Source organism: Arachis stenosperma, chromosome 4, assembly GCF_014773155.1.
Source record: "Arachis stenosperma cultivar V10309 chromosome 4, arast.V10309.gnm1.PFL2, whole genome shotgun sequence".
NCBI lineage: Eukaryota > Viridiplantae > Streptophyta > Magnoliopsida > Fabales > Fabaceae > Arachis > Arachis stenosperma.
The window spans coordinates 101,888,057-101,903,563 of record NC_080380.1 but is presented as its reverse complement, the minus strand read 5'-3'; the positions used below and the strand labels follow the sequence as shown (position 1 = coordinate 101,903,563).

General features: G+C 34.9%; 1 non-coding gene across 1 annotated transcript; it reads left to right on the top strand.

Annotated features, from left to right (window-relative positions):
* Positions 1-4,595: 4,595 nt before the first annotated feature.
* On the top strand, positions 4,596-4,702 carry LOC130978498 (small nucleolar RNA R71). Its single transcript, XR_009086126.1, has one exon. It is a non-coding gene; the product is annotated as a small nucleolar RNA R71 (small nucleolar RNA).
* Positions 4,703-15,507: the final 10,805 nt, after the last annotated feature.

Sequence of the window (15,507 nt, the reverse complement as noted above, 5' to 3'; positions counted from 1 at the left end):
GACGTTGGTTTTGTGAAGTCACCAAGCATTCTCCTTGCATTATTATTATTTTTGGCTGCCATCTCCTTCTCTTGTTCGAAAATTTCTGAAAGGTTGTTTCTGGATTGTTGTAATTTAGTTTCTCTTAATTTTCTCTTCAGAGTCCTTTCAGGTTCTGGATCAATTTCAACAAGAGTGCCTTTTTCCCTGTTCCTGCTCATATGAAAGAGAAAAAAACAAGAAAAGAAGAGGAATCCTCTATGTCACAGTATAGAGATTCCTTTATGTTAGTAGAAGAAGAAAGGGGATAAGGAAAGGAGAATGGTTCGGATTTTTAGATGAAGAGAGGTGAAGAGAAGTGTTACTAATTAAATAATTAAATAGAAGAAGAAAAGAGAAAGAGAATTTCGAAAATAATTTTAAAAAGGGGTTAGTGATTTTCGAAAATTAGAGATAAATTGTAATTAAAATTAAAATTATTAATTAATTAAAAAGAATTTTTTGAAAAAGAAAGAGGTATTTTTGAAAATTAGAGAGGGAGAAGTAGTTAGGTGGTTTTGAAAAAGATAAGAAACAAACAAAAAGTTAGTTAGTTGATTGAAAAAGATTTGAAATCAAATTTGAAAAAGATAAGAAGATAAGAAGTTAGATAAGATATTTTGAAATCAAATTTTGAAAAAGATTAAATTTTTGGAAAAGATAAGATAAAAGATAAAAAGATTTAATTTTTTTAATTTTAACTTAGCTAACAAGAAACTACAAGATAAGATTCTAGAACTTAAAGATTGAACCTTTCTTAACAAGAAAGTAACAAACTTCAAATTTTTGAACCAATCACATTAATTGTAGGCTAATTTTCGAAAATTAGATGAAAAGATAAGAAAAAGATTTTTGAAAAATAATTTTTTAAAATTTTTGAAAATAAGAAAAAAAATGGAAAAGATATGATTTTTGAAAAAGATTTTGAAAAGATAAGATTTTTAAAATTGAAATTTTGACTTGACTTGTAAGAAACACTAATTTTGAAAAATTTTTTTTTTGACCAAGTCAACCCAAAATTTCGAAATTTTGGAGGGAAATAAGGAAAAGATATTTTTTTATTTTTGAATTTTTTAATTATGACTTGACTTGTAAGAAACACTAATTTTTCAAAACAATGAATGCATGCAAGAATACTATGAATGTCAAGATGAACACTAAGAACATTTTGAAGATCATGATGAACATCAAGAACATAATTTTGAAAAAATTTTTGATGCAAAGAAAACATGCAAGACACCAAACTTAGAAATCTTTAATGCTTGGAAAATATGAATGCAAAGATGCACATGAAAAATAAGAAAAGACACAAAACAAGAAAACATCAAGATCAAACAAGAAGACTTATCAAGAACAACTTGAAGATCATGAAGAACACTATGAATGCATGGATTTTCGAAAAATGCAAGAAAAAAATTTTTAAAGCATGCAATTGACACCAAACTTAAAAATTGACTCAATACTCAAGCAAGAAACACAAAATATTTTTAGTTTTTATGATTTTCTAATTTTTTTGTATTTTTAGATTTTTATTAATTTTTGTTTTCGAAAATATTTTTGGAAAAATGAAAAAGAAAAGAAAATTTTGAAAAAGATTTTTGAAAAGTTTTTGAAAAGAAAATTTACCTAATCTGAGCAACAAGATGAACCGTCAGTTGTCCATACTCGAACAATCCCCGGCAGCGGCGCCAAAAACTTGGTGGACGAAATTGTGATCCTTAAAGTTGTACTCCTTGTACTTGTATGGAATTTAAAATTGGCACGTGTGGACACAACTCCGTTCAACTTAACCAGCAAGTGTACTGGGTCATCCAAGTAATACCTTACGTGAGTAAGGGTCGATCCCACAGAGATTGTTGATATGAAGCAAGCTATGGTCACCTTGTAAATCTCAGTTAGGCAGATTAAATTGGTTTATGGTTTCGAAAATTAATAATAAAAAGAAAATAAAAAGGGATAGAAATACTTATGTAAATCAATAGAGGGAATTTCAGATAGGTGTATGGAGATGCTGTGCTCCTCTTAAAACTCTACTTCACTACTCACTCTTCCTTCAATCCTTCTTACTTCTTTCCATGGCAAGCTGTATGTAAGGCATCACTATCATTAATGGCTACTTTTAATCCTCTCGCGAAAATGGTCCTATGCGCTGTCACTGCACGGCTAATCGTCTGGAGGCATCACCCTTGGTTGATAGCTACATCACATCGTCTCAGTGAAAATGGTCCAAATGCTCTGTCACAGCACGGCTAATCATCTGTCGGTTCTCAATCAGGTTGGAATAGAATCCATTGATTCTTTTGCGTTTGTCATCACGCCCAGCCTTCAGAAGTTTGAAGCTCGTCACAGTCATTCAATACCGGAATCCTACTCGGAATACCACAGACAAGGTTAGACTTTCCGGATTCCCAGGATCCTACTCGGAATACCACAGACAAGGTTAAACTTTTCGGATCCTCATGAATGCCGCCATCTATCTAGCTTATACCACGAAGATTCTGTTGGGGAATCTAAGAGATATGCGCCCGACCTAAGGTAGAAGGGAAGTGGTTGTCAATCACGCACGTTCATAGGTGAGAATGATGATGAGTGTCACAGATCATCACATTCATCAAAGTGTTGTGCAACGTATATCTTGGAATAAGAATAAGAGAGAATTGAATAAAAAGTAATTGTAATTGTATTGAAACTTGAGGTACAGCAGAGCTCCACACCCTTAATCTATGGTGTGTAGAAACTCCACCGTTGAAAATACATAAGTGAAAGGTTCAGGCATGGCCGAATGGCCAGCCCCCAAAACGTGATCACAGGATTCAAAATACAATCCAGGATGAGATTATGATAGTAAAAAGTTCTATTTATAATAAACTAGCTCCTAGGGTTTACATGAGTAAGTAATTGATACATAAATCCACTTCCGGGGCCCACTTGGTGTATGCTTGGGCTGAGCTTGATCAATCCACGAGCTGGGGCTTTTCTTGGAGTTGAACTCCAAGTTATGACGTGTTTTGGGCGTTCAACTCCGGATCATGACGTTTTTCTGGCGTTTAACTCCAGACAGCAGCATGTACTTGGCGTTCAACGCCAAGTTACGTCGTCAATTTCCGAATGAAGTATGGACTATTATATATTTCTGGAAAGCTCTGGATGTCTACTTTCCAACGCCGTTGAGAGCGCGCCAATTGTAGTTCTGTAGCTCCAGAAAATCCATTTCGAGTGCATGGAGGTCAGATTCCAACAGCATCAGCAGTCCTTTTGTCAGTCTTTTTCAGAGTTTTGCTCAAGTCCCTCAATTTCAGCCAGAAATTACCTGAAATCATAGAAAAACACACAAACTCATAGTAAAGTCCAGAAATGTGAATTTAACATAAAAACTAATGAAAACATCCCTAAAAGTAGCTTAAACTTACTAAAAACTACCTAAAAACAATGCCAAAAAGCGTATAAATTATCCGCTCATCAGTGACAGACGTAAAAGGATAGTAAATCCTATTCCTACACAATCGAGAACCAACAGCTGATTAGCCATACGATATCTATGCATGGTATTTTTCATCCGAGACAAGAAATCTGACAGTTGATTAGCCGTACAGAAACCGTAGAGGACCATTTTCCCTGAGAGGACGGAAAGTAGCCATTGAAAACGGTGACACCCAACATACAGCTTGCCATGGAAAGGAGTATGAAGGATTGGATGAAGGCAATAGGAAAACAGAGATTCAGAAGGAACAACGCATCTCCATACGCTTATCTGAAATTCCCACCTATGAATTACATAAGTATCTCTATCTTTATTTTATGTTTATTTATCTTTTAAATTATTAAAACTCCATAACCATTTGAATCCGCCTGACTGAGATTTACAAGATGACCATAGCTTGCTTCAATCTGACAATCTCTATGGGATCGACCCTTACTCACGTAAGGTTTATTAGTTGGACGACCCATTGTATTTGCTGGTTAGTTGTGCGAAGTTGTGAAAAAGAGTTGAGATTACAATTGTGCGTACCAAGTTGTTGGTGCCATTGAGATCACAATTTCGTGCACCATTGAGCTTGGGGAGCTTGGTTCCACCTTTGGTTTGAGTTATCTCTCCACCCTTGGTTTTGATTACCTCCATGTTGGTAGGGTCCATGGTTGTAATTGGTCCTTTATGGATAATGGTTAGCAACCGCCAATGTAGTGTCCTCTTGGCTTTGAGGGCACTCATCGGTGTAATGAGTAGTACAAGCACAAACACCACATATCCTTGGTGGTCCTTCAATCCTAGGAGGTTGAGGTGGAACACTTATCAAAGCTTGAGAGATTTGTTGACCTTGGGTGATTTGACGCAACAAGATCGTCATTTCACTGAGGGTCTTAGTCAGAATAGCATCTCTGGAAGGAGAAACTTCACTCAACGCTTTTGGATGTGGAGTCCATGCCCGGGAGTGTTGAGTTGAGTCAGCTAGGTCCGATATAACTTCCCATGATGCGGTCTTGTTTTTGGTCAATGATCCCCCACTCACGGTATCTAGGAGAAGTTTATCTTGGTGTTGCATCCCTTGACAGAAATAACTGATGAGAACCAACTCATCAATCCGGTGGTGAGGGCAAGCTTCTAATAACTTCTTGAATCTTTCCCAGTATTCATACAAGGTCTCCCCATCTTGTTGCACAATACAAGAGATCTCTCTTCGTAACTTGTCTGTTTTCTGAGGAGGATAGAACTTTTCCAAGAACTCCTTACGCAATAATTCCCAGTTGGATCTAATTTCACTCGGCTGAGTATAAAACCATTCCTTTGCTTTTCCCTCCAAAGAGAAAGGGAAAGCAAATACCAACACTGCGGATTCATCCGCCCCATGTCTCCTTGCGGTTGCACATGCAACATGGAAATCCTTAAGATTCTTCAGCGAATCTTCCCCAGGTAGCCCATTGTACTTGGAAAGCAAGTTGATTGTGCAAGACTTAAGCTCAAAAATTGGGTCCAAGGACGGATACAAAATTTGAAGTGGTTGCAAGTTAAGGTCAAGTGCCCCAGCTTCTTTCAAAGTCACCCTTCGCAGTGGTTCTGCCATGACAGTGTCACCTGAGTCACTCAAAGACAATTCAGTACTCCCCACAGATGAATATAGAGTCTCCTCGTTGATCGGAGAATGAGAGTCACGGACGGTTGGTGATAGTGAATGGGAGTGATCCTCAAGGGAACCCGATTCACTATTCACAAAAGCTAGCCGGCGCCAAGCTTGGCTTATACGAGTTAAAGTTCTTTCAATTTCTGGATCAAAAGTGGCCAAGCTTGGGTCTGGAAGCGACTGTGTCATTCAACTGAGGAGGCAATGAAAGCATGCAATTATAAAAAGCAAAACACAAGCAAGCAAGTAAACAAAAGCTAACTTAACAATTTATAACTACTAAAATTACTAAAGAGGAAAGTAGTATCTACAACTAGTGCCAAGTAGCAAACCAAAAATCAAGTATTCACACTATTCACATATTTACACAACCAAAATCATGGCACTCATTGCACACAAAGTGAATTCCCCGGCAACGGCGCCAAATTTGACAATGGCCAAATTGCATAGGTTAGGAATTTTCCATCAAAATAGAATTGGCGTTGCAAGTATAGTCCTAACTCGATAATTCAACCATCAATCAAATATTAAATTCAAAGCAAAATATAAACCGAGAGTATTTAGCTCCCGGGTCGTTCTCCCTAGGAATCACTCAATGGCAATGAGTGTGCAAATTTTGGTTGTAGTGATCAAGGGGTTTTCAATGAAGACATGAACATATAAAGCAATAAAAGAACATGCAAAATTGTAATGATTGAACTAATGAAGCAATTAAAGAAAAGAGTGTGTAATATAAACAAGTAAAGTATGAAAGAGATTAACATAACAAAATATGAAAGATTGAAAGCATAAAAAGGGGTCTTGGCTTGGAGTGAGCTAGGGATCCTTTCCTTGTTGGAACCACAACTATGACAATTATAATGGATTAGTCTCACTTGATCAACCATCACATCGGAAGATAAGTTAAATGAGCATAAGTGTCCTTAACCCATAAATCCCAAATTGCTTGCTAATTGCCTTAGCAACAACTTAGCGTTAGTGGGAACAAGAGCAATTAACAATCCAAGAATTGACACTAAATGTTGGACATCCCAACTCTAGGAGCCCAATTGCTCACTTTACCCAATCCAAGAGGTAAAAACTTAGCCTAAAACCATGTTTGACATTTTGTCAAACACTTGGTGGGCAAAAAGCTTAAACATGGTGAAAATGAGAAAAGGCTTGAAATTAAAAGCAACAATTGATCTCAATCAACAAGAATGACATAAGAAAGCATGAAATGAACATCAAACATCAAATTCATCAACAAGAAATTTAAATTGCAAGAGAGAAGTAAATTTGAACTATAACTTGCATTAGAAGAAAATGTAATAACAAAGTAACTAGAAAGAGTAATAACAAGAGAATACTTACAATGAGACTTAGTAAAATCCAAGATCAAAAATGGAAAATGGCACTTGAATGTAAAATCCTAATGAAAACGCTAGTAGAGGTTGAAGAAAACTTAGAGAAAAACTAAACTAAAACTTCCTACTACTACTCCTAAAACTACCTTAAAATAAGAGTATAAGAGACTGAATCAAAGGAAGATTAAACCGGGCGTTGAGAAGAAATTGAAAGAATAAATCCTAAATCCTAAAACCTAGAGAGAGGAGAGAGCCTCTCTCTCTAGAAACTACATCTAAAACCTAAAATTATGTGAATGTTCCTCTCCCCCCCATTCTACCTTACTCCCAGCCTCTAATCTGTGTCGTCTGGACTTGGAACTGGGTCAAAAGGAGCCCAAAAATCGCTGGGGACGATTTCTGCAAATGTCTGCACATGGCGTATATCACGCGTACGCGTAAATCACGCGTGCGCGTCGTTTGGCGAAATTCCTAGTCTCGCGTACACGTTAGTCATGCGTACGCGACGCTTTTCTTCCGCGCTTAATCACGCGTGCACTTCGTCCAAGCGTACGCATCGCTGTTCGCTCCTCAAAGCTTCATCTTCTCGCGTTCCTTCTGCTTTTACATGTTTCCTTTCCGTTTTCTAAGCTATTCCTGCCCTATAAAGCCTGAAATCACTTAGCACACAAATCACGACATGGAATGGTAATAGAGACTAAATTCCCATTTTGGTCCCTGAGACTCACGCGATTACCCATTTTGGTCCTCGAAATTCAAAATTACCTATATTGGTCCTCCAGATTCAAGCCCCAGCACCAATGTGGTCCCTCAACTCTTTCCGGTGATGACTAGACAAACAGAATGCTAAGATGGCACCCTCCCTGCCACGCTGGATGATGAGTAAATGACGTTGTTTACTTTGGCATCCAAACAAGTCAGAAATGTTGTTGATTTGTATATGAAGGGAGAAGAAATGACGGAGACCCAAAATAAAGTATTTTCATTTTTGACTTGTTTGGACGCCAAGGGTAAACAACGTCGTTTACTCCTCATCCGTGTAGTAGGGAGAGTGCTATATTAGCACTCCATTTGCCTAGTTATCACCGGAAAGAGTCTGAGGGACCATATTAGTGCCCGAACTTGAATCTAGAGGACTAGTATAGGTAATTTTAAATTAGTCGGTAATAGAGGATAATTAAAATGGGCAATTTAAAGACCTAGAAAACATGTTTTCAACTATACTGTAGAGTTAGGAAGGAATTGTAAAAACCATGTAAATTATATGAATAAGTGGGCAAGGACTTGACAAAAACCACTCAATTGAGCACAAGATAAACCATAAAATAGTGGTTTATCACCTATTTGCCTAACTGGAACTAGTTACTACCTGATCTATTTTCTATATCTGCAATCCATATCTGCGTTTTTCTTATTTGTCTTGTCTGTGTTTGTTTCTGAGAGATCCCTCAAGCTGGTGAAGGAGACGCCGAGAGTTGTTCCATTTGGTGATTTGGAGGTTTGCAGAGAATGAAAAACGAAAGGGTTAGACTAGAATCCTTAGATTTAGTCATTGTACTTTTAGTTTAGTGTGAATTCTAGGATTTGATATAGGTTGTTGGAGTTTTAGAATTCCCCTGTCTTCTTAGGACCTTATGTATTATCTATATGGGCACCTTTACTATACTAACAACCCATGATTCTCATTCCATACATATTCTACTGTTTTTTAGATGCAAAACGGGATGCACCTTCTTGAGCATGCTAGAAACTCTCTAGAAGCGAAGATATACATTTTGGGGGTCTTTTTATTGTTTTTCTAGTTTATAAATATTTACATATGTTCTTCACTTTGTATAAATTTTTATTTTGACCCTCCTAGAGGTTGATTTAGAGAAACAGGATTTATTTTATGTCTTTTGGTAAACTTCTGGGTTGTGTGTGTATATATATATATATATATATATATACTCTAGCTGGCCTTTGCTTCGCAGGTTGAGTCTGGAGCTTGCTATATGTATCTTTTTGAAACTCTATATTCGGGTTATATTATCCTTTCCGTGTACCGTTAGCTATCCCTGATTCACTTCTACGGTTTGATGTTTCGAGTGTGATGCGACTTTTGAGTTTTGTTTTGTTCAACTTTTTCTGCGAGTCTCCTAGTTAAAACTATTCTTCATATATACAAAAGTACGTATTTTGTCATTTAGATGTCGTAATACCTCACCACTTCTAATTTACGAACTTAAGCATAAAACTTTGTGTGGTAGGTTGTGACACTCTCATACTTAGCTTCTAACACCCACACTTGAACTAAATAACTTTCCAATCGTCTAGGTTATGCACTACCTTTTGTGCATGGTTCTTGAAGGCATATCTGACAAAAGTAAGCCTGTGATGGGTATTCAACTATTTTTTCTCAATTAAAAGACATTAACCACTTGTGGGATATTATCCACAACCCATGATTCTCATTATGTATATATTCTGTTTTTTTTTTCAGATGCAAAATGGGAGGCACCTTGTTGAGCATGCTAGAAACTCTCTGGAAGCGAAAATCTACATTTTGGGGGTCTTTTTATTGTGTTTCTAGTTTATAAATATTTACATATGTTCTTCACTTTGTATAAATTTGTATTTTGACCCTCCTAAAGGTTGATTTAGAGAAATAACATTTATATTATGTCTTTTGGTAAGCTTCTAGGTTGTATATATATATATATATATATATATATACTCTAGCTGGCCTTTGCTTCTTAGGTTAAGTCTAGAGCTTGTTATATGTATCTTTTTGGAACTCTATATTCGGGGTATATTATCCTTTCCGTGTACCGTTATCTATCTCTGATTCTCTTCTACAGTTTGATGTTTCGAGTGTGATGCGACTTTCGAGTTTTGTTTTGTTCAACCTTTCTTTCGAGGCTCCTAGTTAAAACTATTCTTCATATATACAAAAGTACGTATTTTGTCTTTTAGATGTCGTAATACCTCACCACCTTTAATATACGAACTTAAGCATAAAGCTCTGTGTGGTAGGTTGTGACACTCTCATACTTAGCTTCTGACACCCACACCTGAACTAAATAACTTTCCAACCGTCTAGGTTATGCACTGCCTTTTGTGCATGGTTCTTGAAGGCATATCTGACAAAAGTAAGCCTGTGATGGGTATTCAACTGTTTTTTGCTCAATTAAAAGACATTAACCACTTGTGGGATATTAACCACAACCCATGATTCTCATTCCATATATATTATGTTATTTTTCAGATGCAAAACAGGAGGCACCTTGTTGAGCATGCTAGAAACTCTCTAGAAGCGAAGATCTACATTTTGGGGGTCTTTCTATTGTGTTTCTAGTTTATAAATATGTACATACATTCTTCACTTTATATAAATTTTTATTTTGACCCTTCTAGAGGTTGATTTAGAGAAATAGGATTTATATTATGTCTTTTGGTAAACTTCTGGGTTGTATATATATATATATATATATACTCTAGCTGGCCTTTGCTTCACAAGTTGAGTCTGGAGCTTGCTATATGTATCTTTTGGAACTCTATATTTGGGGTATATTATCCTTTCCATGTACCATTATCTATCTTTGATTCTCTTCTACGGTTTGATGTTTCGAGTGTTATGCGACTTTTGAGTTTTATTTTGCTCAACTTTTCCTTCGAGGCTCCTAGTTAAACCTATTCTTCATATATACAAAAGTAAGTATTTTGTCTTTTAGATGTCGTAATACCTCACCACTTCTAATTTACGAACTTAAGCATAAAGCTCTGTGTGGTAGGTTGTGACACTCTCAAACTTAGCTTCTGACACGCACACCTGAACCAAATAACTTTCCAACCGTCTAGGTTATGCACTGCCTTTTGTGCATGGTTCTTGAAGGCATATCTGACAAAAGTAAGCCTGTGATGGGTATTCAACTGTTTTTTTTTTCTCAATTAAAAGACATCAACCACTTGTGGGATTTTATCCACAAACACTGTGAATAATCTCTACTCCAATCCTCTAAAGTTTTCATTCACCTTTTGTTTACGGATAGGTTCTAAGAACATTCCCTGCCTCTTTATAAACGGTTCCTGATTTGGAAAAATTTTAATGATGGACTTTAGAAAAAATTTTCCTCATGAAATCACTGTCTATTCCCATTCTCAACAACTCTTTATTTTTCTTTTCCATCACTCCTCATATGGTCAAAAGAAAGAAAACCATTCTATTTATAGAATATCTGAGATAAGGAATATACCTGTTGATCGATGCACATCATGTAACAAAGGAGAGACACATTGGATAACTCAAATGGTGAAATGGAGCCTTGTGAGAGAAGGAGAGACACACAAATAGAAAAGGATCGCTTACCAGTGGTACTGCAGTGACAAACCGATGGTAGAGCAACGCCGTCACAGTTGCAAAATTACTGCAAAACAGGGCCAGCAGTGTAGCATAGGGCGAATCTGAAGAAGAAGATGTGAAAAAGCTAAGACTAAGCAACTTTGAGGCCACATCTGTGGCTGCGATACCACCTGAGGGACGATTTCAGGTGGACGACGCCCTAGAGGTAGCAATAGTAGAAGCATTTAAGGGGGTCTCCAATTGAGTTATCTTTTATAGCTTGAATACAATATTGACATGGAAGTCATCAAACTTTCTCTTTTAGAAAAAATTACTAAAAGTACCCATGAAATTTATGAATACTGACAAAAATATCCATAAACTAAGGAAATTAACGTTGTACCCAAATCTTAAATTTTTGTTGATTTTTTAATAAAATTCCTAAACTACCCTAGTCTCAACCTCAACTTACTTTTTCAACCTTTCATAACTCAATTTACACCAACTCTTGCCATGGAGTCCAAAACTACTCCTACAACAAATCAGATTGAAATCAATGATAGTGGTGGTAGTGGTAGAGGATCATACCTCAACCGATTCACGCATAAGTTTATAATCCATACCCAAACCAAATTAATCAAACACCAAAAAATACTCAAAACATAAAAATTTTCAAATCCATTCATCCAATTTTTATTCAGTTTAACAAAACTAGAAGCAGAAACAGCCATCAACCATAAAAATTCAACAAATCCATTCATTCAATTTGAAATTTATTTCAGCAAAAATCAGAAGTAGAAGTAGCCATCAACTGGATCTTCTGTAAATCAATCTCAGCCTTAATAAAAAATAGAAGCAGATTTAAAAAAAAATAGAACAGTATCATTTTAGTAGTAACTAAATCAATTTCTGAAAAGAAGAGAAATAAAATAAAAATATTTTAAAAAAAGAAATACCTTTTTCTTTGCTGACTGTAACATCGTCAATGATAGAACCTCCATCCACAGTGTTGCCTCCCTTTCTTCTCTGATTTCTCTTTATCAAACCCACTTTCTGCATGCAAGAGCACCACGACCCCTCTCTCTTCTCAGGCGTGTGACGACGGTGTTCTCTTCGGCTAGGTCAGACGCGCCACGATGACGTTCTCCTCAGCTGCAATAAGCGCGCCACGGCGACATTCTCCTCAAGTTGGGTCACAGGCGTGCGATGAAGGTGTTGTAGTCACCTTAATAGTGAGAAGGAGAAGCAGTGAGAGGGGAAGAGATTGGCGGTAATGGAGTAGGTGGGTGACGGACGGCAATGGAAAAGTAGGAGGAGAGTTCTGTGACTCTGTGAGGGTTTTTGAGAAAGGGATAAGTGAGGAGAGAGGAAGAAGAGAAGAGAGGAAGTGACGTAGAATGGGGTTAGAGTGTGATAGTTTGAGAATTTTATTAAAAACTTAACAAAAAATTAGGGTTTGGATACTTTTGCCGTACAAAACCCATCTTTCATGGGTAGAACGTTAATTTCCTTAATTTATGAGTACTTTGTCAGCGTTTATAAACTTCATAAATACCTTTGATAGTTTTTCCTTTACAAAAATAGACCAAACATTTCCATTAACATAATATTAAATAGATAATAGTTTAAAATTATTTTATTTAATTTAATATACAAAATTTTATATATATAATATTTATACTTATATACTTATTACATCTAATATTATTCATTTATTACCATAATAATTAATAAATATAAAATTAAATAACTTTAGACAAATTTATACTATTTTTATTATCTCCAATCTCCCAAACTTTTTTTCCCCACTAAACTCTTCTATCATGTGCGTCTCAAATGCGCGTTTTATTGAATGCACATTACATCACTTGTTTAGGTCAGTTGTCCCACTGTAATTATGAACACATCACTTCTTGTCTGCTATCCACATGAAGAAAGTGAATCCGAATCTATTATTTGTTTTTAATTTCAATTTTTGTTGCTCCATCGTTGTGTCATTCAACGTAACACAGCCACATAAGTGGTTATTTTTATTTTGTTTCCTAATATTACACCGGTTTAATGATGTATGTTATATGAGATGATATTACAGAAGATATCATGGATCCATTTGTGAGGTGCTGGACGCAATTGTCCCAAGTAATCTGCCACCGCCAAAATAACCCAAAAACTATGATTTATTTATTAAAAAAAATAATGGAAATAAAGCATATTTAAAATTAAGTGAATGTTTTCATTAAATTCACAAATATTGACTACATGTCTTGATTTTACTTGGTGAAATATGTTGTAATTTAATTTTAAATAACTAATTTAATTTATTTATTATTTTTACTGTATTTACTAGTCCTACAGGTTAAAGAATAATCTATTGCAGTATTGAACTCCATTTAAGAGTTTGCTGCATGTACAAAGCAAGATTCGAACCCCCTACACTTGCTTAAGCGGACTAGTAAACTATCCACTAGACCAATCCAATTTAATTAATTTAATTTATTATTTAAACAAACTAATAATTGTATTAATTAGTGAATGCTGTAACAAATGCGACAAACTAATATGTAAATATATATGTATGAATTTATGTATTTCAAGAATATGCTTTTGATGAATGTTAATCATAAAAATTTGAAGATCATGTAACAACAAAAAAAAAAATCAACAAAGAAACAAGAATGGATCCAAGAATTTGGTGTATATGACTTCGATAATTCTTTTTAACAATCATAATTTAAGTATTTGTCGCATCATATGTGTTGTTAAAATGGCTTGGTATAATTTTTTTATAAAATATATTAGAAATTGATTCATAAAGTTCTAAAAAAAATACTAGTCTACACAATTTCAAAACATGGAAAATGCAAAGAAGAGAGTAAAGAATCAATTCCATTCTCCTCATAATTGGTTCTCATACTGTTTTATTAGAATGAGATATATATTTTTCAATGAATAAAGAATCGATTGATTTTTAAATAGAATAGTTATGTGATTTTGCAAGAAAAAAAAAATTGGTTCCCACAAGCTTAATTAGAATCGATTCTTTGGTCTAGAAGTTCAAATTATTTGAGTAATTTCTAGTAAAGAATCAATTGTTTGATGAAAGAATCGATTATTTCTTTGATAAAAAGCTTTCAAGGACTAGTTTTGACATATTAACTATTTTCTATCTACCTTATAACAAATATAAGGTTTTGGGATCCCAATAAAACAGAGACAATTGAGCCATATATCATAACCAAACATCATTCAAAGCTTTCATATTAATTCATATCATTTTTATATATCTACCGAAAGGTTTTACGTAAATTTGAGAAATATACGAAATTTCTTTCCTAGAACTTAAATTGTATGTATATACTCTTTCATAAAAGAGGTTTGATTCTTATTCTTGTGCTTAACTCAAACTAGTTTTTGAAATTACAATTACTTCAAGGTGTTATTTGAGTCCATTTTTTCGAGGGTTCAAGATTTTATCAATGTTCTAAAAATCAAATTTAACCACTCGATTCAATCATATTAACTAAAAACAAACCTTCTATTTGGCTCGACCCATACAGGAAACCAATTTGCAAATTATTGATAAAAAAAAATCAGCTAAACTGGTGGTAAACCAATGAACAAGTTAAACTAATACAGTTTTTTCAATTCAGATATGAAAAAAATTAATATACATCAAAAATCTCAATTTCAAATCTTTAAAATCTTATTCTATCTAACAATTACATATCAAATCCAACATAGAAGATATTCCTTCACAATTAGCTTCTCCATCGGTGTCCTTGGTGGTTTGCCTACGGTGTTCCCGCTCGCTCGCTTCTTCAATTCGTTGTGTCCCTGCCCGTCCTGCCTGTTTCTCAGGCCACATTTTTTTGGGCTGCATTTATTTTGAGGGACGGGACACTGAGGCAAAGACACAGAGATACAAAATCGTATTTATTAGATGAGTCATGGATAGAGACATTGTGGTCAGAGACACTAAGTATATTTTATGTCTATCTTAATAGGAAGGACACAGGACACTAATAAGAAATACAACTTATTTTTATTTTTTTTTCATTATTCTTGTTAATTTTTCATAATTATATTTTTTATTATTATATTTTTCGTCTCAAAATTTTTAATGAAAAAAAGAGAATAAATTGGATTTTCATAATTTGTTCTAGTTATCACCAAATTTGTTCTAGTTTCTAAACCAACAAAAGTCCTTTCTTACGAACGTTTTGATTGTCACAAGTAACAAACCCCTAAATAAATTGATAATCGAAGTATTTAAACCTCGGGTCGTCTTCTCAAGGAATTGCAGGGAGGTATGTTCTTATTATTGGTTACGAGTTTGTAAATTGGGGGTTTTGAGAATGAGGAACAAATAAAATAAATGACAAGTAAAATAAATAAATGACTGTAAAATAAACTCTTTGTAAGGTATGAGAAATTGGAAGGCCTATCCTAGTTATCCTTATCAATGATGATGAAAATTGAATCTTAACTCCACTTAGTTAACCTCTGCTGTTGCAAAGGAAGGTCAAGTGGCTAATTAGTTTGGTCTTCAAATCCTAATTAATTCCTAGAAAAAGATTGGGATTATAGAAGTTCAAGCTAATTGGCAAAGATAGCGATTATCGATCACGTTGAGTTTGATAACTCAAGAGTTACTGATTTCTTAACCAAAGTCAAGAATGTCGAAAGCTAAATTAAAACCATAAAT